The sequence below is a fragment of the Podarcis muralis genome, chromosome 6 (genome assembly GCF_964188315.1).
Source record: "Podarcis muralis chromosome 6, rPodMur119.hap1.1, whole genome shotgun sequence".
Classification (NCBI taxonomy): domain Eukaryota; kingdom Metazoa; phylum Chordata; class Lepidosauria; order Squamata; family Lacertidae; genus Podarcis; species Podarcis muralis.
Window position 1 is genome coordinate 101,536,152 of NC_135660.1, and position 24,793 is coordinate 101,560,944.

Below are 24,793 nucleotides of genomic sequence, written 5' to 3' on the forward strand. Positions count from 1 at the left end.
TATAAGCCAAAATCAATATATAGGTGTTTTAGTTCCATCTCAATGAAAAGAGGACGAATAAACTTGGATTGTTTTATTCGGTGTTCACACACCCACAAGTAGCAAAGCAAAGTGTAATAAGTCTAAGCTAGGCAAAAGAGGATGGTTTGGGTTTCATCTACTTAGAAAGAAGAATCTTGGATTTCACTTATTTCAAGTTGTGTTCTTTGGTGAAAATGCAACATTAGGAATCGCAAAGTGTATGTAATGAGACGAAAATAACAAAACACCGCCTTTTCGCTTCCATATGTGAAGAAAGAAGACAAATAAGCTTTGATTGAGCTTATTTCAATTCGTGTGGTGTTTTTTGGGTGTGCACTAGAATCACCTCCAATCAAATAAAAATGGTGTTTTCGGTTCCATCTGCAGAAGAAGAAGCTGTGATTGGGTTTTATTCCCGTTGCTGTTTTTGGGTTTAGAATGCATTCACCCAAAAATCGCAGTTAAATGTTTGTTAGCAGCCGAAATCAATCATAGCTGCTTTGGTTCCATCTCAATCGAAAGAGCACGAATAAGCTTTAATTGTTCTTTCCGTGTTCATTCACACACAATTAGCAAAGCAAAGTGTAATAAGTCTAAACTAGGCAAAAGAGGATGTTTTGGGTTTCATTTACTTAGAAAGAAGAATAATGGATTTCACTTATTTCAAGTTGTGTTCTTTGGTGAAAATGCAACAATAGCCCAGAAATCGCAAAGTGTATGTAATGAGACCAAAATAACAAAACACCGTCTTTTCGCTTCCATATGTGAAGGAATAAGACCAATAAGCTTTGATTGAGCTTATTTCAATTCGTATGGTGTTTTTTGGGTGTGCACTAGAATCACCTCCAACCAAATAAAAATGGTGTTTTCGGTTCCATCTGCATAAGAAGAAGATGATAAAGCTGCGATTGGGTTTATTTCCCGTTGCTGTTTTTGGGTTTAGAATGCATTCACCCAAAAATCGCAGTTAAATGTTTGTTAGCAGCCCAAATCAAGCATAGCTGCTTTGGTTCCATCTTTCCGTGTTCATTCACACACAATTAGCAAAGCAAAGTGTAATGTCTAAACTAGGCAAAAGAGGATGTTTTGGGTTTCATTTACTTAGAAAGAAGAATAATGGGTTTCACTTATTTCAAGTTGTGTTCTTTGGTGAAAATGCAACATTAGCCCAGAAATCGCAAAGTGTATGTAATGAGACCAAAATAACAAAACAACGTCTTTTCGCTTCCATATGTGAAGAAAGAAGACAAATAAACTTTCATTGAGCTTATTTCAATTCGCAAGATGTTTTTTGGATGTGCACTAGAATCACCTCCAACCAAAGCAAAAAGGAGGTTTGGGTTCCATTTGTAGATGGAAGAAAAAGAAGATGATAAAGCTTATTTCCAATTGTTGTTTTTGGCGTTAGAAAGCACACTCACCCCAAAATCAAACTGAAGTGTATAAGCCAAAATCAATATATAGGTGTTTTAGTTCCATCTCAATGAAAAGAGGACGAATAAACTTGGATTGTTTTATTCGGTGTTCACACACCCACAAGTAGCAAAGCAAAGTGTAATAAGTCTAAGCTAGGCAAAAGAGGATGGTTTGGGTTTCATCTACTTAGAAAGAAGAATCTTGGATTTCACTTATTTCAAGTTGTGTTCTTTGGTGAAAATGCAACATTAGCCCAGGAATCGCAAAGTGTATGTAATGAGACGAAAATAACAAAACACCGCCTTTTCGCTTCCATATGTGAAGAAAGAAGACAAATAAGCTTTGATTGAGCTTATTTCAATTCGTGTGGTGTTTTTTGGGTGTGCACTAGAATCACCTCCAATCAAATAAAAATGGTGTTTTCGGTTCCATCTGCATAAGAAGAAGCTGTGATTGGGTTTATTTCCCGTTGCTGTTTTTGGGGTTAGAATGCATTCACCCAAAAATCGCAGTTAAATGTTTGTTAGCAGCCGAAATCAATCATAGCTGCTTTGGTTCCATCTCAATCGAAAGAGCACGAATAAGCTTTAATTGTTCTTTCCGTGTTCATTCACACACGGAATTAGCAAAGCAAAGTGTAATAAGTCTAAACTAGGCAAAAGAGGATGTTTTGGGTTTCATTTACTTAGAAAGAAGAATAATGGATTTCACTTATGTCAAGTTGTGTTCTTTGGTGAAAATGCAACATTAGCCCAGAAATCGCAAAGTGTATGTAATGAGACCAAAATAACAAAACACCGTCTTTTCGCTTCCATATGTGAAGAAATAAGACAAATAAGCTTTGATTGAGCTTATTTCAATTCGTATGGTGTTTTTTGGGTGTGCACTAGAATCACCTCCAACCAAATAAAAATGGTGTTTTCGGTTCCTTCTGCATAAGAAGAAGATGATAAAGCTGTGATTGGGTTTATTTCCCGTTGCTGTTTTTGGGTTTAGAATGCATTCACCCAAAAATCGCAGTTAAATGTTTGTTAGCAGCCCAAATCAAGCATAGCTGCTTTGGTTCCATCTTTCCGTGTTCATTCACACACAATTAGCAAAGCAAAGTGTAATGTCTAAACTAGGCAAAAGAGGATGTTTTGGGTTTCATTTACTTAGAAAGAAGAATAATGGGTTTCACTTATTTCAAGTTGTGTTCTTTGGTGAAAATGCAACATTAGCCCAGAAATCGCAAAGTGTATGTAATGAGACCAAAATAACAAAACACCATCTTTTCGCTTCCATATGTGAAGAAATAAGACAAATAAGCTTTGATTGAGCTTATTTCAATTCGTGTGGTGTATTTTGGGTGTGCACTAGAATCACCTCCAATCAAATAAAAATGGTGTTTTCGGTTCCATCTGCATAAGAAGAAGCTGTGATTGGGTTTATTTCCCGTTGCTGTTTTTGGGGTTAGAATGCATTCACCCAAAAATCGCAGTTAAATGTTTGTTAGCAGCCCAAATCAATCATAGCTGCTTTGGTTCCATCTCAATCGAAAGAGCACGAATAAGCTTTAATTGTTCTTTCCGTGTTCATTCACACACAATTAGCAAAGCAAAGTGTAATAAGTCTAAACTAGGCAAAAGAGGATGTTTTGGGTTTCATTTACTTAGAAAGAAGAATAATGGATTTCACTTATTTCAAGTTGTGTTCTTTGGTGAAAATGCAACATTAGCCCAGAAATCGCAAAGTGTATGTAATGAGACCAAATAACAAAACACCGTCTTTTCGCTTCCATATGTGAAGAAATAAGACCAATAAGCTTTCATTGAGCTTATTTCAATTCGTATGGTGTTTTTTGGGTGTGCACTAGAATCACCTCCAACCAAAGCAAAAAGGAGGTTTGGGTTCCATTTGTAGATGGAAGAAAAAGAAGATGATAAAGCTTATTTCCAATTGTTGTTTTTGGCGTTAGAAAGCACACTCACCCCAAAATCAAACTGAAGTGTATAAGCCAAAATCAATATATAGGTGTTTTAGTTCCATCTCAATGAAAAGAGGACGAATAAACTTGGATTGTTTTATTCGGTGTTCACACACCCACAAGTAGCAAAGCAAAGTGTAATAAGTCTAAGCTAGGCAAAAGAGGATGGTTTGGGTTTCATCTACTTAGAAAGAAGAATCTTGGATTTCACTTATTTCAAGTTGTGTTCTTTGGTGAAAATGCAACATTAGCCCAGGAATCGCAAAGTGTATGTAATGAGACGAAAATAACAAAACACCGCCTTTTCGCTTCCATATGTGAAGAAAGAAGACAAATAAGCTTTGATTGAGCTTATTTCAATTCGTATGGTGTTTTTTGGGTGTGCACTAGAATCACCTCCAACCAAATAAAAATGGTGTTTTCGGTTCCTTCTGCATAAGAAGAAGATGATAAAGCTGTGATTGGGTTTATTTCCCGTTGCTGTTTTTGGGTTTAGAATGCATTCACCCAAAAATCGCAGTTAAATGTTTGTTAGCAGCCCAAATCAAGCATAGCTGCTTTGGTTCCATCTTTCCGTGTTCATTCACACACAATTAGCAAAGCAAAGTGTAATGTCTAAACTAGGCAAAAGAGGATGTTTTGGGTTTCATTTACTTAGAAAGAAGAATAATGGGTTTCACTTATTTCAAGTTGTGTTCTTTGGTGAAAATGCAACATTAGCCCAGAAATCGCAAAGTGTATGTAATGAGACCAAAATAACAAAACACCATCTTTTCGCTTCCATATGTGAAGAAATAAGACAAATAAGCTTTGATTGAGCTTATTTCAATTCGTGTGGTGTATTTTGGGTGTGCACTAGAATCACCTCCAATCAAATAAAAATGGTGTTTTCGGTTCCATCTGCATAAGAAGAAGCTGTGATTGGGTTTATTTCCCGTTGCTGTTTTTGGGGTTAGAATGCATTCACCCAAAAATCGCAGTTAAATGTTTGTTAGCAGCCCAAATCAATCATAGCTGCTTTGGTTCCATCTCAATCGAAAGAGCACGAATAAGCTTTAATTGTTCTTTCCGTGTTCATTCACACACAATTAGCAAAGCAAAGTGTAATGTCTAAACTAGGCAAAAGAGGATGTTTTGGGTTTCATTTACTTAGAAAGAAGAATAATGGGTTTCACTTATTTCAAGTTGTGTTCTTTGGTGAAAATGCAACATTAGCCCAGAAATCGCAAAGTGTATGTAATGAGACCAAAATAACAAAACAACGTCTTTTCGCTTCCATATGTGAAGAAAGAAGACAAATAAGCTTTCATTGAGCTTATTTCAATTCGTGTGGTGTATTTTGGGTGTGCACTAGAATCACCTCAAATCAAATAAAAATGGTGTTTTCGGTTCCATCTGCATAAGAAGAAGCTGTGATTGGGTTTATTTCCCGTTGCTGTTTTTGGGGTTAGAATGCATTCACCCAAAAATCGCAGTTAAATGTTTGTTAGCAGCCGAAATCAATCATAGCTGCTTTGGTTCAATCTCAATCGAAAGAGCACGAAAAACTTTAATTGTTCTTTCCGTGGTCGTTCACACACAATTAGCAAAGCAAAGTGTAATAAGTCTAAACTAGGCAAAAGAGGATGTTTTGGGTTTCATTTACTTAGAAAGAAGAATAATGGATTTCACTTATTTCAAGTTGTGTTCTTTGGTGAAAATGCAACATTAGCCCAGAAATCGCAAAGTGTATGTAATGAGACCAAAAAAACAAAACACCGTCTTTTCGCTTCCATATGTGTAGAAAGAAGACAAATAAGCTTTGATTGAACATTTGAATATGCATGGTGCTTCTTGGGTGTGCACCAGAATCACACCTAACCAAATCAAAATGGTGTTTTCAGTTCCATCTGCATAAGAAGAAGATGATAAAGCTTTGATGGGGTTTATTTCCCGTTGCTGTTTTTGGGGTTAGAATGCATTCACCCAAAAATCGCAGTTAAATGTTTGTTAGCAGCCCAAATAAAGCATAGCTGCTTTGGTTCCATCTTTCCGTGTTCATTCACACACAATTAGCAAAGCAAAGTGTAATAAGTCTAAACTAGGCAAAAGAGGATGGTTTGGGTTTCATTTACTTAGAAAGAAGAATCTTGGATTTCACTTATTTCAAGTTGTGTTCTTTGGTGAAAATGCAACATTAGCCCAGGAATCGCAAAGTGTATGTAATGAGACGAAAATAACAAAACAACGTCTTTTCGCTTCCATATGTGAAGAAAGAAGACAAATAAGCTTTGATTGAGCTTATTTCAATTCGCAAGATGTTTTTTGGGTGTGCACTAGAATCACCTCCAACCAAAGCAAAAAGGAGGTTTGGGTTCCATCTGTAGATGGAAGAAAAAGAAGATGATAAAGCTTATTTCCAATTGTTGTTTTTGGCGTTAGAAAGCACACTCACCCCAAAATCAAACTGAAGTGTATATTATAAGCCAAAATCAAGTATAGGTGTTTTAGTTCCATCTCAATGAAAAGAGGACGAATAAACTTGGATTGTTTTATTCGGGGTTCACTCACCCACAAGTAGCAAAGCAAAGTGTAATAAGTCTAAACTAGGCAAAAGAGGATGGTTTGGGTTTCATCTACTTAGAAAGAAGAATCTTGGATTTCACTTATTTCAAGTTGTGCTCTTTGGTGAAAATGCAACATTAGCCCAGGAATCGCAAAGTGTATGTAATGAGACGAAAATAACAAGATACCGCCTTTTCGCTTCCATATGTGAAGAAAGAAGACAAATAAGCTTTGATTGAGCTTATTTCAATTCGTGTGGTGTTTTTTGGGTGTGCACTAAAATCACCTCCAATCAAAGAAAAATGGTGTTTTCGGTTCCATCTGCATAAGAAGAAGCTGTGATTGGGTTTATTTCCCGTTGCTGTTTTTGGGGTTAGAATGCATTCACCCAAAAATCGCAGTTAAATGTTTGTTAGCAGCCCAAATCAATCATAGCTGCTTTGGTTCCATCTCAATCGAAAGAGGACGAATAAACTTGGATTGTTTCATTCGGTGTTCACTCACCCACAAGTAGCAGAGCAAAGTGTAATAAGTCTAAACTAGGCAAAAGAGTATGTTTTGGGATTCATTTACTTAGAAAGAAGAATCTTGGATTTCACTTATTTCAAGTTGTGTTCTTTGGTGAAAATGCAACATCAAACTGAAGTATGCTTGTTTTGGGCTGCTAACAAATATTTAACTGCGATTTTTGACCAAAACACCTTTTTGCTTTGGTTGGAGGTGATTCTAGTGCACACCCAAAAAACATCTTTCGAATGGAAATAAGCTCAATCAAAGCTTATTTTTCTTCTTTCTTCACATATGGAAGCGAAAGGACGGTTTTGTTATTTTCGTCTCATTACATACACTTTGCAATTTCTGGGCTAACGTTGCATTTTCACCAAAGAACACAACTTGAAATAAGTGAAATCCAAGATTCTTCTTTCTAAGTAAATGAATCCCAAAACATCCTCTTTTGCCTAGTTTAGACTTATTACACTTTGCTCTGCTACTTGTGGGTGAGTGAACACCCAATGAAACAATCCACGTTTATTCGTCCTCTTTCGATTGAGATGGAACCAAAGCAGCTATGCTTGATTTGGGCTGATAACAAACATTTAACTGCGATTTTTGGGTGAATGCATTCTAACCCCAAAAACAGCAACGGAAAATAAACCCCATCACAGCTTTATCATCTTCTTCTTATGCAGATGGAACTGAAAACACCATTTTGATTTGGTTAGGGGTGATTCTGGTGCACACCCAAGAAGCACCATGCATATTCAAATAAGTTCAATCAAAGCTTATTTGTCTTCTTTCTACACATATGGAAGCGAAAAGACGGTGTTTTGTTTTTTTGGTCTCATTACATACACTTTGCAATTTCTGGGTTAATGTTGCATTAACACTAAAGAACACAATTTGAATCTTGGCGAAAGCCAAGATTCTTCTTTCTATGTAGTTGGAACCCAAAACATCCTCTTTTGCCTAGTTTAGACATTACACTTTGCTTTGCTATTTGTTTGTGAATGAACACGGAAAGAACAATTAAAGCTTATTCGTGCTCTTTCGATTGAGATGGAACCAAAACACCTATAATTGATTTGGGCTTATAACAAACATTTAACTGCCATTTTTGGTGAATGTGCATTCTAACCACTAAAACACCAATTTGATATAAGCCCACTCAGAGCTTTATCATCTTCTTTTTATGCAGATGGAACCCAAAACGCCATCTCTCTCGCTGCTCTACCTGGAGCTCCGGGCAGCTGAAGGGGAGATTGTGTGCGACTCCTCTCTGGAATGCTATAATTTGTGTTTTGTATGCCTGCTGCTATCTGTTAACCTTATGCAAATAAAGCATTGCTTATTCTTCATCCACTGGCGTGCTTATTGGCTCCAGATCCAGAAATAACCCTGCCCTTGACGGAACATATACAGTGCTTTTTTCTGGGGGGGGGGGGGGGGACGCAGGGGAATGCATAAAACATTTTGTGAATGTACTTTTGTCCATTTACTATATTTATTTTTCCCGGTTTGAACTATAAAATGGTTATTTTCTTGAGTCAAAATGAGAGTAGACCCAATCATTTTTTTAGAAAAGAAGCACTGCATATATACACACACATATACATATATCCATTTTATTTTTATATATTTATTATATATATACACACACACATATACATATATCCATTTTATTTTTATATATTTACAAACGGACACCTATATCTAGGTATGTATATTCTTGTATATATACTTCCGTGGCCCACCCCCACCATCCCTCCGCCACGGTGCACGAGAGGAAGGCCACTGGGGGAGAAAGGCAGGTGAGGGTGGGGCGGGGGGCAGGGCTGCACCCTGGGGAGAGCGGGGTCGGGAGAGCAACGTCGCAGCGCCTCTTCCGCTCTTTCCCCTCCCCTTCCTGTGCTCATGCCTCTCCTCCGCTGGCACCTCCTTCCGGTAATCCTACCCTCGCCAAACATGGCGGCAGCACAGCCTCTTCCGCCCTTTACTCTCCCCTTCCTGTCCTCTTGCCTCTCCTCCAGTGGCACCTCCTTCCGGTAATCCTACCCTCGCCAAACATGGCGGCAGCACAGCCTCTTCCGCCCTTTCCTCTCCCCTTCCTGTCCTCTTGCCTCTCCTCCAGTGGCACCTCCTTCCGGTAATCCTACCCTCGCCAAACATGGCGGCAGCACAGCCTCTTCCGCCCTTTCCTCTCCCCTTCCTGTCCTCTTGCCTCTCCTCCAGTGGCACCTCCTTCCGGTAATCCTGCCCTCGCCAAACATGGCGGCAGCACAGCTCTTCCACCCTTTCCTCTCCTTTTCCTGTCCTCTTGCCTCTCCTCCGGTGGCACCTCCTTCCGGTACCCCTGCCCTCGCCCAACATGGCGGCAGCACAGCCTCCTCCGCCCTTCCGAACAAGGAGTGCAGAAAAAGGTGAAACTGCCATGAAAAGGAGAGGAGGAGTGTGTGAGTGAGAGTGAGACAGGGAGCATCCTAGTAGAGATGGAAGGGGAACCCAAGGGTCATCTAGTCCAACCCTCTGCAAAGAAGCTCAGAGCTACAATTCCCAGGTCTTCTTTGGGAATTCTATGGGAAGTAAGAGTTTCTACATTCATGAGCATTCACTTAGAGTGCGCTCATGTTTTTACCTTTTATTGAAAGTGGCCACTAGTGACTTGGGTGGAGTATAAATAATAAAATTATATTGCTAATTTAACCCTAACCCTAAGTAATAAAATTAAATTTCTCCTTCTGCTGTTCTTCTCTTACCGTAACGCAACCCCAACTCTAACTCCTAATCCTATTCCAACTCAAACCCAACTCTCACTGTAACCCTCTGCTTCTTTATGATTTGTTTCTGTGTTTCTGGTGTTTTGGCTTGGTTATGTCATAAAATTGAAGAAATACCACCAGAAGCACAAAAACCAAGAAATATTCCCAAAATGAGGCAAAACCAGGAGACATGAAAACCAAGCCAAATCAATGGAAAAGAAACAATCTCACCCAAAACCGCAGAACCATTCAAAGTAAAAGAAGCAAAACAATTAAATGCAAAAAAAAGCAAAACCACCCCAAATTAAACAAACCAGCAGAAAACAAAAAAGAAGCAGTAAAGCCACCAATTACAAAGAAACTGGAAACCAGTTTTTAAAAAGCAAAATGCAATTTATGGGAGTCCAAAAGCACTTCAAGCAACAGAAATTAACCAACATAGCATACTAGTTTTCACTTAGTCTTGGGTTTCTGGTGAATGTGCTTTGTTTGCAGCTGGCTTCATTTCTTTTCCATTGGTTTAGCTTGTTTTTTGGACTTTTGCTTTATTGCTTCTTTTGAGAAGTTTTCTTGTTTTTGCATTCTGGTGGTGTCAGGGCCGCCCCTGAACCCCTGACAGGTGGTAATACTTTTGAATGCTTTGGGGGTTTCTGGTGAATCTGCTTTGTTTGGGATTAGTTGGCTTCTTTGCCAGTTTCCATTGATGTTGCTTTTACATGGTTCTTCTGCTTCTTTTCAGTAGGTTTTTGTGTTTTTAGTGGTTGACTTCATTGTTGGAATGGTCATTTCTGGTGGTTTTGCTTCATTTCTGGTGGTTTTCCTTTTATTCTTGGGATTATCAGATCTCATACAAATTAATATTCTCAAAGGTGCAAAACCCAAAAAACCTAGAAAGGAAGCAAACTCACCATCAATCCAGCACCCAATCTGTTATGTACTAACCTTGGGTCCTAGAATGCAACAACTGATTGGTCTTTTCCTGCAGGCCAATCAGGCTCCAAGAGGGAAGCAGAGTTAGCCAGTCAGACGGTACTCATTGTGTAAATAATGTATATAAAAGCATGAGGGGGGGGGGCAATAAAGAGCATGAAATACATACAAGACTCTGAGTATATTTCACAATCGTAATTTATATAAAAGAATCTATGAAACGAAAACCACAGAAAAAATTCAACATAATCCCCAAAACAAACAAGAAACAACAGAAACAAACCACATCCACAAAAGATGAGAAAACCAATTGAATAGAACCACAAGAAACCCACACAGTAAACATCTCAGGGAAAAGCGAAATCACCCCAGGCACCATGCAAAACTAAGGTTTAACTGGCTTTGGGGTTTCTGCGCAATTTACTTTTTCCCTCTTGTTGGGGGTTTCTGATGGTATTTCTTCTGCTTCTCACATTTCTGCTTCTTTTCAATTGGTTTTGGGATTCTGGTGAATTTGGTAATGATTTGATTGAAGTCTCTGTCTGGCAATTTTCCTTTTTCATGAATTCCTTCCTTGTTGGGTTTCTGGTATCTCACTTTTGGTTTTCACATTTCTCTTAGTTTTGCTACGTTTCAGGTAGTTTGCTTACTTTTGGGAATTATCCAGTCTCATAAAAATGAAGTGTCAGAGCTGCCCGAGGTCCCAGCTCACAAAGGACCAACGCCAGTTCATTGTTATATAAAACAGTCTTTATTGAAGCTCAATTTCACTTTCACAGCCGCGGCGCGCAGCTCTACGTCTCAAACTCTAGACCGCTGAAGCTCCGTCTGAATCTCCTCCCCCCAGACACCAGTTTAAGACTCTAGCCTTGCTCCACCTCTTCCTTTGCTCTTTCCTCCTTTGGTTCCGCCTGTCCGCTGGGGTCTTGCCCTTCCTAGACTCTTCTGACGCTGAGTCCCCTGAGTCTTCCCCCTGCCTCCGGCGGGCTTTAGGACCTGGTTCCCAATCCGGGTTTTCTGCTGTCCTGTGCGCCTGTACATTCGAACTTGGCGCGCCCGCCCAGCCCGCCGCCTTCCTCCTGACCGTTACACTGCTCCTGTCACTGCTTCCCCCTTTGGGGAGGCTAGCTGGACCTGACGTCCCCTCCGTTCCCCCGCTCTCCGATAGAGGCGTGGTCAGCCCTGACTCATCTTCTCTCTCTGCTGGAGGAGATGCTGGCCCTGACACATGGGACTCTTCCCCCCCCCACTGCGCTCTGGTGGGGAAGCTGGTCCTGATCTCCCACTGCTGCTTTGGGAGTCTCCGCTGGCCCCTTGCTTCTGTTGCGTCTCCCCTGTGACCCCCCTTGCCCTGACCATAGGCGCTCCCTTCTTGGAATCTTCTGATTCGCTGGAGAGGCTCATGGAATCTCTCGGGTCACTGTCATTCTCCCCTCCACTGCCCTCAGATTCTTCCCCTTCGCTCTCCATTTCCTCTCTCCCCTGTGCCTCTGCTCCTGAGCCCCTGACATGAAGCAATATCATTAGAAGCTTAAAAAGCATGAAAAAAAACCCCAGGCACTAACCCTAACCCTGAACGTTCACCTATCCCCTGCCCTAGCCCTAACCCTAATCCTGACATTCTGGTCATCCATCTTGGGGATAACAATCTGGTGAGGTAAATTCAGTTGAGATCACTAAATATCTCCATCAGCTGTGCTTCCTCATCCCTGAGCTTATCATAGTTTGGTTTGGAATGTTGTAGAGGTGCTTATGGAGTGGGGGCAGCCTTCCTAAGAAGGTGGATGGGCAAGACACAAAGCTAATCATTCTACAACGATGTTTGTGTTTGAAAATGTGGGTGCTTATATCCCTCATGGCAGAATTATGTTCTGTGCCCAACAGTTGTATAGACCTGGTGGTATGCATCTTTCTGATTTGGGTTGGGTTCTTAAGGATCTGCAAAGAGCTCTGTTTGAGCACTTGTGTGTTTGTGGGTAGAGGTGAACAAGCACACCTGCCCAGACAATTTGATTTGGTTACATTGGTCGAATCTGACTAGTTTTGCCGATCCTCAAGTTGTTATATTTAATAAATACAACCTTGTCAGGGGTTCAGGAGCAGAGGGACAGGAGAGGGAGGAAGTAGAGACCGAGGGAGAGGAATCTGAGGGAGAAGTCAGCGAGGGTAGCCATCCGAGGTCTCTAAGTCTCTCCAGTGAATCAGAGGATTCACAGAAAGGGGCCCCAGTGGTCAGAGCCAGGGGGTTGCCAGAGGGAACACCCCAGGAAGGAGGGGCCAGAGGGGATTCAGAGAGCAGCAGCTGGAAATCGGGACCAACTTTCCCACCGGAGAGCAGTAAGGGGGAGGAGTCCCAAACATCGGCAGCAGGCAGCCTTCCGTCAGCGGAAGGACATGAGTCAGGGTTAGCCACGCCTGCATCAGAGAGCGAGGTAACGGTCAAAAGGAAGGTCAGGGGCAGCGCGCGCGCGCCAAGTTCAAATGTACAGGAGGGGGGCGCAATGGGCAGTCCGGAGAGAGAGCCGGGTCCCAAAGCCCGCCGGAGAGAAGGGGAGGAGTCCGAAGGGTCCGCTTCCGAGGCATCCCGGAAAGAAGGCACCCAGGGGGGTAGTAGGACCCAGAGGAGGAAGGAGAAACGTAGAAGGTGGAGTAAGGCTAGAGTCTTAAGCTGGTGTACAGGGGGCGGAGACTCAGACGAGGCTTCGCTGGTCTAGGGTTTAGACGTAGAGACGCACGCTAGTGTTTGGAAATGGAAACTAAATGCCAATAAAGACTTCTGTACAGTTCTAATGGCTAGCGTTGGTCTTCTGTGAGCTGAGACCGGGAGGCAGTCTCTGACAGTAAGCCTCGTCTCACAGTTATCATCGGTTTTCTTCGCCTCAAGCATCGCTAAGGAAGCGAGGCAGGGAGGGTGGAAGACTGGTGCCTTGCGAGCTCACAAGAGTCAGGCAAGATGACTACAGAACAGAAAATAGCTTCCCTGCAAGAAGCGGTGACGCTACTCAACGCTGAAATAATCGCATCCAGGAAGAGAGAGGAAGAAGCGGCAGCTGCATGCAGAGATCTTCAAGCCAGGTTGGAAGGGCTTGTAAAGCAGGGGATCCCAGCACCCAGGTCCGAGGGGATCGGTTTGGGGAAGAGAGGAGGCAGCATTGTATCTCATTTTGATGGGAATTTGCAGCAGTACCCCAATTTCAGAGCAGATGTGCTGTTTGCGCTGCAGCTGCTGGAAAGAGACTTTAGAGATGAGAGGGAAAAAGTGGGGTTTATTTTGTCTCATTTGCATGGGGACGCGAAATCATGGCTACGCAACCTGTGGAGAGATAAGGATTCAGCGCTCCAAAGCGCAGATGCGTTCATTAAGGCGATGGACTCCTGTTTCTTATCCAAAATAGACCTGGACATTGCCCGGAGGGACATATTTGGGCTAAGACAAGGGAAAGCCAGCGTAAGGCAGTATCATTCCCGGTTTTTTGCATTGGTCAACGCGCTGAATTGGGATAAGGATTCGCCGCCGGTTAGAGACCTTTTTTGGGAGGGTCTGAATGCACAGATCAAGGATGAGATGGCAAGGGGAGAGAGACCCACCACCACTCAGCAAGTGGTTGAAAGAGCGTTGTCTATTGGGGTGAGGCAGGAAGAACGTCCGTGGAGCAAAGAAGAAGGGCGTTGGGGACGTTCACCAGCGAGAGTGCCCTCCCTCTTGCCCAGAGAGGCAGCGCGTGCGCAGTCCACGCCTCCACAGGGAGGGGGCGAGGAGCAGATGGAGATTGGCGGTGCTAGGGCTCACTCAGCTACCAGAGCCTTAACGCAGGGAGCAGTAAAATCGAAGCTGCCTAGAAGGAACAGGAAGTGTTATATATGTGAGAGTGCAGAGCACATGGCGAAAGAGTGTCCCCAGAGGAGTTTCAAGCACACTGCAGCTTCAGTGACAGTATTGGAAACAACTCAGCAGAGAGCACCACAGCAGGGAAACGACCAGGTCTGGCTGGAAGAGGAGGCACTGGGGCCCAGCCAGACGAGTCAGTGAGGAAGTCCCCAGAGATTTTGCAGCCCACAGACCCCCTCCCGCCCAAGCCAGTGGTGCAGCTAACCGCATCGCTTCAGCTGCCCAATGGACTCACCTTAGAAGTGCCTATTACAATTGACTCTGGCAGTAACGCAGACTTTATAGGATTGGAGTTCATTCAACAACACAACGTAGCATTACTGCCAGCCACACTGCCCCTGAAGGTTGTCACGGTGGATGGCAGGGAACTGCTAGGGGGGCAGGTGGTGCAGCAGACGCCGCCTATGGTGATGCAAATTGGGAATCACCGGGAAGTTATCAGTTTCAATGTCACCCAGCTGTCCGACACGCCTATAGTATTAGGCATGAGTTGGCTGCACAGGCACAGCCCAGCATTGGCGTGGTACCAGCGCCAACTGACTTTTGGCTCCTCCTACTGTGCAGAACACTGCATTATACCCAACCCGGAAGGGGAAGAGGAGGACCCGCAGTTGCAGTTGGGCACGCTGCAAGCAGTACCCCACAAGTATGCGGAGTTTTTGGAGGTATTCTGCGAGAAGGAGGCGGACAAGCTACCCCCTCACAGACCCTATGATTGCAAGATTGACCTCCTGCCGGGGGCGACGCTGCCAACTGGGAAACTGTACTCCATGTCTGAGGATGAACTGCAAGAACTCAGGGAGTTCATAGATCACAATTTGAAGCGTGGGTTCATCCGGGAGTCGAAAGCGGTGGGAGGCAGTCCCGTATTCTTTGTGAAGAAGCGGGATACGCCCCAAAAAAGACTGGTGGTGGACTTCAGAATCTTGAATTCGAAAACCAAGCCCTCAGCTTTCCCCATGCCCAAGATAGACGACCTGCTCGCGACGGTGCGGAAAGGACGCGTTTTCACCAAGCTGGATCTACGTGGCGCGTACAACCTGATTCGCATGCGCGACGGAGACGAGTGGAAGACGGCCATGTTCACGCCACTGGGCACCTACGAATACAGAGTTATGCCCTTCGGATTACAAAATGGCTCTCACACTTTCCAAGCCTTTATGCATCACGTGCTGGCGGGGCTCCTTTACAAGAAGTGCGTATGCTTCCTGGACGACATCCTGATTTTTTCAGAATCGCGAGAGGCGCACGAGAGGGATGTCAGGGAAGTTCTGCAGAGACTGAAGGAGCACAGGCTGTACGCCAAGCTGGAGAAGTGCCAGTTCGACGTGACGGAGGTGGATTTCCTGGGCTACAAGTTGTCGGACAAGGGGCTCGCCATGGACAGCGCCAAGGTTCGCGCAGTTTTGGACTGGAAGAGCCCACGCAATCGGAAGGAAGTCCAGCGGTTTGTCGGCTTTGCCAACTTTTACCGCAAGTTCATCAAGGGATTTGCCATGCAGACAGCGGCCATCACCGACACGCTCAGCTCCAAGAAGAAGAAATTCATCTGGACGGAGCAAGCGGAGCAGTCCTTTCAGAAACTCAAGCGTCTCTTCGCGTCCGAAGAGCAGCTACTGCATGTGAATCCCAGCAGACCCATGAGGGTGGAGACGGACGCCTCAGACAGAGCCGTGGGAGCTGTCCTGTTGCAACAAGACCAGCAGGGGGACTGGAGGCCGTGCGCCTTCTACTCGAGGAAGCTCAGCAAGTCGGAGCAGAATTACACTATCTGGGACAGGGAGTTGCTAGCCATACATGCAGCATTCAAGGCATGGAGGCACTTCCTCATCGGAGCCAGACAGACAGTGCAGGTCCACACGGACCACAAGAATCTGGAGTACTGGCGCACGGCTAGGTTCCTCAACCAGAGACACATTAGATGGGCAGAGTTCTTCGCGGACTTCGACTTCAAGATAGAGTACATCCCAGGCGACAACAACGTGATGGCGGATGCATTGTCCAGAAAGCCGCAATACCTGGAGGAGGCGGCACCGTCGGCGGCCAAGCACATTTTCGCACCGGAAGCGTGGGCATGCGCGTCGGCAACCGTGGACCTGGACGCCGTACGTCGCGCGCTGCGGGAAGACCCCTTCGCACGGGCCAAGATGGAGGAGGTGCACAGGGGCACAGCGAGGGCCGACGAGTTCCAGATTCGCGATGGGTTGCTCCTCCACAAGGGAGCACTCTACGTACCGGGAGATGACCTCCGCGCAAGGGTCCTGCAGCAGCTACACGACGCTCCCACCGCAGGGCACTTTGGCAAAGAAAAGACTGTCGAACTCGTAGCCAGAGACTTTTGGTGGCCCAAGATGCGGGGGGAAGTAGCGGATTACGTCTCGAGATGTAACACCTGCCAAAGGGCCAAGTCAGTTCACAGACCGCCGGCGGGATTGCTGGAACCGCTGCAGACACCGTCTGAACCGTGGGAGAGGGTGGCCCTGGACTTCGTCACGGATCTGCCCAGCTCGAGGGGAAAGACAGCAGTGCTAGTGGTGGTGGACATGTTTACTAAGATGGCACACTTCATTCCGTGTGCGAAGGTAGCCACGGCAGAGCAGACCGCCAAACTGTTCATAGACCACGTGTTCAAGGTCCACGGTCTGCCACGGTCTATTCTTTCCGACCGGGGGCGGCAGTTCATCTCGAACTTCTGGCAGAAGCTGATGGGCATTCTGAACGTCAAAGTCAATTTGGCGTCGGCGAGACACCCGCAGACCAACGGACAAGCGGAGAGGGTCAACGCCGTCATGCAGCAGTACCTAAGATGCTACGCCAACCAGCAGCCCACGACATGGGTGGACTACCTGCCGCTCGCCGAGTTCGCTTACAACAATACGAAGCACGTGTCGACGGGGGTGACGCCGTTCTTCGCCAACAACGGGAGGCATCCCAGAACCTTCCCGGGTTTAGAGAGAGTGGGGGAGGGGGAGCCACAGGCAGCGGAAGCCTTAGCGTCAGAGTTGCAGGAAGTCCACGAACAGCTCAGGAGGCAGTTAGAACTAGCTAAGCACGCATACAAGGTGCAGGCCGACAGACACAGAAGAGTTGGGGAAGACATACAGGTGGGTGACTGGGTCTGGCTAGCAGCGCAAGCAGTGCCGACCAGATCATTAGCTAAGAAGAAGCTAGGACATAAGCAGCTAGGACCTTACCAAGTCCAGGCGCAGGTCAATCCAGTGGCCTTCCGGTTGGCTCTTCCGGAGGGTTCCAGAATGCATCCGGTGTTCCATAGATCGGTGCTCACGCCCTACAAAGCACCTCATAGGTTTCAGGAGCCAGACACCGCACCAGACCAGAGCAGTGAAGGGCCCAGAGTGAGGGGGCCGCCTAGGAAGGGACACATCAATGAGGTCACAGAGATTTTGGACTCCAGATGGGGGGAAGAGGGAGTAGAATATTTCCTAGCCAGAGAGGGTACCCCGGCCAGTGCCAACAGCTGGGTACCGGACTATGCCTTGGAGGAACCGCTGCTCAAAGAGGAGTTTCATGCCCTCTTCCCGCACAGGCCCATGCCAGCAGAGTATTTCGATGACTGGCTTTTCACACCCACTCTTTCAGCCAGCACATTCCTGGGGTTCGACTCGGACGAGGAACCGGCACCAGTCCCCAGCTCTCAGGTGGGTTCGCCACCGGGGTCTGCCTCAGACCACGCGTATTGGTGGGACGATCAACCAGAGGAGCAGTGGCGCAGGAAGTGGCTGAGGGGTCCTTGGATGGGACCACCCGAAGAGGGGGAGAGGGGCGAGACGGACATGGACGTGTTGGGGGACAACGTGGGGTTCGAGCATGAAGACAGAGAGATGGAAGCAGAGGAGAGCGACGTTGACGAGTACATGGGGGATGAACTGTATCCGGCAAGCACCCCCGCGACGACGGAGCACCCAGTACCCGCACCGGAAGGAGGGGAGGGGGGAAGGGGGGGCTTCGAGGGGGGGATGGATGTCAGGGGTTCAGGAGCAGAGGGACAGGAGAGGGAGGAAGTAGAGACCGAGGGAGAGGAATCTGAGGGAGAAGTCAGCGAGGGTAGCCATCCGAGGTCTCTAAGTCTCTCCAGTGAATCAGAGGATTCACAGAAAGGGGCCCCAGTGGTCAGAGCCAGGGGGTTGCCAGAGGGAACACCCCAGGAAGGAGGGGCCAGAGGGGATTCAGAGAGCAGCAGCTGGAAATCGGGACCAACTTTCCCACCGGAGAGCAGTAAGGGGGAGGAGTCCCAAACATCGGCAGCAGGCAGCCTTCCGTCAGCGGAAGGACATGAGTCAGGGTTAGCCACGCCTGCATCAGAGAGCGAGGTAACGGTCAAAAGGAAGGTCAGGGGCAGCGCGCGCGCGCCAAGTTCAAATGTACAGGAGGGGGGGCGCAATGGGCAGTCCGGAGAGAGAGCCGGGTCCCAAAGCCCGCCGGAGAGAAGGGGAGGAGTCCGAAGGGTCCGCTTCCGAGGCATCCCGGAAAGAAGGCACCCAGGGGGGTAGTAGGACCCAGAGGAGGAAGGAGAAACGTAGAAGGTGGAGTAAGGCTAGAGTCTTAAGCTGGTGTACAGGGGGCGGAGACTCAGACGAGGCTTCGCTGGTCTAGGGTTTAGACGTAGAGACGCACGCTAGTGTTTGGAAATGGAAACTAAATGCCAATAAAGACTTCTGTACAGTTCTAATGGCTAGCGTTGGTCTTCTGTGAGCTGAGACCGGGAGGCAGTCTCTGACAAACCTATTTATCCACTTTTGGTTGTCTTGACTCTTCCTCCTGATGTGCTAGGAACCACTCCGTTTGGGGGGCACTGCAAAACATGCGGTTTTTACTGCAAACATTTTGCCAGACTTTGGCCTTGATTTGGAGTGAATCAGGCGATGTTGGGTTTTGGGGTGACCTTATGACCCCTGTCACTTACTTGGTTTGTCGGGCAAAATGCTAAAAAAATTCTACAATGTCTGGCAAAATGCTACAAGACTTTTGCCAGACTTTGGCACCAGTTTGGAGTGAACCGGACAATGATGGGTTTTTGATATTAATTATGAACCCCGGTTTGATGTATCAATTACTCTGTTTATGGGGTGTTACAAAATGTGGGGGGTTTGCTGCAAAACTTTTACCAAACATTAGTTTTGATGGGATCCCAGATTTGGGGGTTTGTAGTTAAATGAAGCATTCTTTCAGTGCTGCTCGGGAAATGTGCAGTTTCCGTCAGATCAAACTAATACTACTGGATAAAATTATATGGTTGTTGATTATCAGACAGTTCTCCCATTTATCAAGGAAAACGTCTGTTATGGGTGGCTTTTGCTTGGTGTGTGTGACTGTTGACAGACAGATTTGAAAAGGAACACAGCTTCCTCTGTTTGTCTCGCAGTAACTTACTGGCCTTTTTGATTATGCAGTCGGCTCGCCCAACACTTCCAGTTGGATTCCGAGGACAGGAAATGATTCTGCTAAAGGCTTTCTGTGAATATACCGGTAATTCCAGTTGATTTGATTTAATGGTCACATAAAGGCACTTTCTTTGGTTATAAAATGATGTTGTGAGTCTTATATCTGAGCAGTCAATAAACTCCCTCCCCCACAGAAACGCTTGTCTTCTTCTTCTGCTTGGCATCCATACAGTACTTACATGTTTGTTTAAAGAAAGACTAACCCCACCCCGAACCCCACCTCCAGCTTTCATCTTATTATTCTAGTGACTAGTCAGTGTTCATAGCAACACTTGCTTTTGTTCCTAGACAAACTGCCCTGAAAGACAGTTACTATGAACTACATGTGTCTTCTTGATATATAAGGTTGTTGCTAGTTTCTGAAAAACACTTCTTTATCTTTCAACAAGAAATAAATGAATAGGAGGCTGCTCTAAGGAAGAAGTGTGATTGCATCTGGAATATCAGACTCTCTGTATTTTTATTTATTTACTTGATTTAGGGGTGGCCACTTCACCCCCTGGCTATGCCCATGTCCCCAACTAACTGAGCTTCTTGGGATCATCCTGCCATGCTGTTAGCTACTACATTATCCTGCACTTTACAGAACCTTCCTTAAAGAATAAAAAACTGAGGCAAATTTCCAGTCTAAACAGGCTACACAAAAAGAAACAGCAGCGATTCTTTATGTTTGACTTGTGCTTGAGCGCCTGATATCTCAGAAAATCAACATCAGTGTTGGGGTGGGTGGGTCAGGGCATTTCCAAAATGTTATGATAGATGGAGCCATGGATGTGGCCAAGGGGGGCCAACTAAATAAAAATACATAGCTAACTGAGGTTCTGACCCCCTAACAAAAGGCCTGCCTCCACTAACAAAAATCCTGGCTACGCCCATGGATGAAGCCAACTACAGTAACTCTGGTTTTGTCCCCACCCAGAAGTGTAGCATGTGTGGGCCGTGGGGGCACAAATTTGTGTCAGGGGCACAAACAGGTGCCCCCACAGCAGGCTCCCTCATTGGTGCCTGGCTCCACGTGAGAAGGAGCTGACCTAAGCTGCAGTGCTTCTGCTGGCCACAGCTCTGTCCTTAGGTTAGGCCTGACCCAAGGAAGAGAGCAGGAGGGTGGGTGGCTGCAGTGCACCTCGCTCCCAGTCACAGCAGCAGCTCCGCCTCCGGGTCGCTTCTGACCTGGCGCACTCAAGGAGCCTGAGCAGCAGCTTCCCTGTCCCTCTCCTCCCCTGGACAGGGGCATGTGGGGCATGCCCCTCCCCCCTCGTTGAGTTCTGCAAAGGCAGCCCTGAGACTGAGGAGGAAGGAGCTCACTGCTCATGCCAACCCTAGAGAGGATGTAAGAAAGAAGCAGGCTGTTGGAGGACAGCCAAGAAACAATTGAGCTTGGTGGAGCAGTGCCCCAGTCCCCCTTAAGGACGAGCCTCCACTGACAGGGAGCAAGAAGGAATTTGAAATGGGGAACTACAATATTGGCATGGGAACTACAATAGCTCAATGTTGCAATTTGTCTACCCTACTTAATATTTACCATTAAGGAAAGTATAAAGTCATGGAGTAAATCCTTTCAGGTTGTTGATGTGAAGCAGCAGACCTCAATCTGATACTGCAAATGTTATAGAATTATTGAATATTCAGAAGTATACCTCTCCACCACTCCTTAGTCAGGCTAGTTTTGGGCATTTATGGCAAGATTATCCCAAGTGGAAAGGAATAATGTATTTTCACTGTTATGTATTCAGTGGTCTGTCTTTGCTTCCCATTGTCTCAGGAATTGGGTAATTACCATCTCAAAGGAATGGCCAGACTACCAGGAAAGGCAATCAGATAAGGCATTATCAGATAACCTGGCAGACAGGAAAAACAACATTCAAATTTCTATTGTAGAAATTTTCCTTTTCTGTGATGTAGGTATGATGTTTGTGGGGGTGGTCTTGAGCTCCAGGGCAGGGAATTTCAAAATGGCAAGCACACATTGTTTGCGGTCCTCCTCCTCTCTCCTGCGTGTGGGTGGAGCACCCTGTTGCAACAGTTTAATAAAGATCAGGCTTACTAGCTGCTTTGCTTCTCAATATTCTCTGGTTGGCCTCTGTTATTTTCTCCTCCCGATGGAGAACCTACAAGGTTCTCCAATACATAAAGGAATAAGGGCAGATTTTGTTTACAACAACACAAAGCCATCTGAAACTGTCAAATAAACTGCAAGAGCAGCAATGGAAAATTGCTTTCACACACTAAAAGTTCCCTGCAACTAGAAAGCCAGCAAAGCAGGGGAAAGGCTAGCTTTTTTAATTGACAAGTACCTTCTCTATGATGTGCTAGGCTTTGGTTTTTACGCATAGAAGTGTTATTCCTCACCTGTAGCTTGAGGTAGTATGGTCCATTTGGCCACCTCATTCTGCTGCATATGGAGAGTGCTGGAATTTTTAATTCTTAAGGAAACATTGTGTCTATTTTTCCCACATGAGATGTTTCTTTACTTATATCAATAATGTTATGAAAGACTTGTAGCATGCTTCAAGCTGATTAGCACTTGGTGGCTGTGAAGCTTTAAATACAAAACAGACACATAGTGAAAAGATTTCTACACACTGAATTTTTTATTTATTTCACAGAGCAATTGCTTTCAGCTTTGCAGAGGAGCCCGTAGTATCCAAACTACAGTACTTCCGTGAGAGCTGTGAAGCAGAGCTCCCTCCACTGGCTCTGCAGTGACAGGACAGCTCCCTCGGGCCTCCTCTCCCCACAACTGTTATCTGGGGCAGCCATCAGTGGGAGAGCTTTGCTGGAGGTCCAGCTCCTGAACTGTGCCAGCTGGTCAACATAGGAACAACTGTTTAGTGATTTGTGACTGAGATTTGATATTCCTCTTCCCTCCCTGCCCCCTTTGCCTGTGGGTAGGGACCATCTTGCTTTGATTGCATTTAAGTTGTCTGGTGGCCTTGTTGGCTGAACAGCGAGGCACAAATGTTCCAAATAAATAAATCTCTATACACAGTATAGAAAATTAGTGATCTTTGTAATGTGTGATTTTGTAGTACTACTTTGTAGTAGGGTGGCCAGATACCACATAGTATTTGAGCAAGAACAGAAGACCAAATAAGTGAATAAGGCTAAAACCGGAGTGGGGGGTTGGGGGTGCAAATGTGATTTACAAATCATAGAATCATAGAGTTGGAAGAGACCAACAAGGGCCATCGAGTCCAACCCCCTGCCAAGCAGGAAACACCATCAGAGCACTCCTGACATATGGTTGTCAAGCCTCTGCTTAAAGACCTCCAAAGAAGGAGACTCCACCACACTCCTTGGCAGCAAATTCCACTGTCGAACAGCTCTTACTGTCAGGAAGTTCTTCCTAATGTTTAGGTGGAATCTTCTTTCTTGTAGTTTGAATCCATTGCTCCGTGTCTGCTTCTCTGGAGCAGCAGAAAACAACCTTTCTCCCTCCTCTATATGACATCCTTTTATATATTTGAACATGGCTATCATATCACCCCTTAACCTCCTCTTCTCCAGGCTAAACATGCCCAGCTCCCTTAGCCGTTCCTCATAAGGCATTGTTTCCAGGCCTTTGACCATTTCGGTTGCCCTCCTCTGGACACGTTCCAGTTTGTCAGTGTCCTTCTTGAACTGTGGTGCCCAGAACTGGACACAGTACTCCAGGTAAGGTCTGACCAGAGCAGAATACAGTGGCACTATTACTTCCCTTGATCTAGATGCTATACTCCTATTGATGCAGCCCAGAATTGCATTGGCTTTTTTAGCTGCCGCGTCACACTGTTGGCTCATGTCAAGTTTGTGGTCAACCAAGACTCCTAGATCCTTTTCACATGTACTGCTCTCAAGCCAGGTGTCCCCCATCTTGTATTTGTGCCTCTCATTTTTTTTGCCCAAGTGCAATACTTTACATTTCTCCCTGTTAAAGTTCATCTTGTTTGTTTTGGCCCAGTTCTCTAATCTGTCAAGGTCGTTTTGAAGTGTGATCCTGTCCTCTGGGGTGTTGGCCACCCCTCCCAGTTTGGTGTCATCTGCAAATTTGATCAGGATGCCCTTGAGTCCATCATCCAAGTCGTTGATAAAGATATTGAATAAGACCGGGCCCAAGACAGAACCCTGTGGCACCCCACTAGTCACTCTTCTCCAGGATGAAGAGAAACCATTGATGAGCACCCTTTGGGTTCGTTCGGTCAGTCAGCCAGTTACAAATCTACTGAGTGGTAGCATAGTCAAGACCGCATTTTACCAGCTTCTCTACAAGAATATCATGGGGCACCTTGTCGAATGCCTTGCGTCAAGGCATCAAGGTAGGCTACATCCACTGCGTTCCCTTCATCTACCAGGCTTGTAATTCTGTCAAAAAATGAGATCAGGTTAGTCTGACATGACTTATTTTTCAGAAATCCATGCTGACTATTGGTGATCACAGCATTCCTTTCTAGGTGCTCACAGACTGTTTGCTTAATGATCTGCTCCCGAATCTTCCCTGGTATTGATGTCAGACTGACTGGGTGATAATTATTTGGGTCCTCTCTTTTCCCCTTTTTGAAAATAGGGACAACATTTGCCCTCCTCCAGTCTGCCGGGACATCGCCTGTTCTCCAGGTATTCTCAAAGATGATTGCCAGTGGTTCTGAGATCACATCTGCCAGTTCTTTTAATACTCTTGGATGCAGTTCATCTGGCCCTGGAGACTTGAATACATCTAAACTAGTTATTCTGGGCTGTGTTTCCTCGGCTGAATCATTTGCTCCAAATTCTTCAGGTCGGGCATTGTTTTCTTTATCGGAGAAGATTGAGGCAAAGAAGGCATTGAGGAGTTCAGCCCTTTCTGTGTCCCCTGTTTGCATTTCACCATCTTCTCCTCTGAGTGACCCCACTGTTTCTTTGTTCTTCCTTTTGCTACGGACATACCCATAATAGCCTTTTTTGTTGCTTTTAACCTCTCTAGCAAGCCTGAGTTCATTCTGTGCTTTAGCTTTTCTGACTTTCTGTCTACATGTGCTGGCTATTTGTTTGAATTCCTCTTTGGTCGTTTGCCCCTTTTCCATTTTTTGTACACATCCTTTTTTAATCTTAACTCAGTTAAAAGTTCTTTAGATAGCCACCCTGGCTTCTTTAGGCACCTTCCATGTTTCCGTCTCATTGGTATTGCCTGAAGTTGTGCTTTTACTATCTCCCTCTTAACAGACTCCCAGCCATCATGAACTCCCTTTCCTTTTAGTATTACAGTCCATGGGATCTCACCCAGCACTTCCCTAAGTTTTATGAAGTCGGCTTTCTTAAAGTCAAGAAATTGAGTCCTAGTATGCTTGGCTCC

General features: G+C 45.5%; 1 long non-coding RNA gene across 1 annotated transcript; it reads left to right on the forward strand.

The window, feature by feature from the left end:
* The first annotated feature begins 8,611 nt into the window (after positions 1-8,611).
* Positions 8,612-22,488, forward strand: LOC144328088 (uncharacterized). The gene is made up of 2 exons (XR_013393347.1): positions 8,612-8,865; positions 22,092-22,488. It is a non-coding gene; the product is annotated as an uncharacterized LOC144328088 (long non-coding RNA).
* The last annotated feature ends 2,305 nt before the right edge of the window (positions 22,489-24,793 follow it).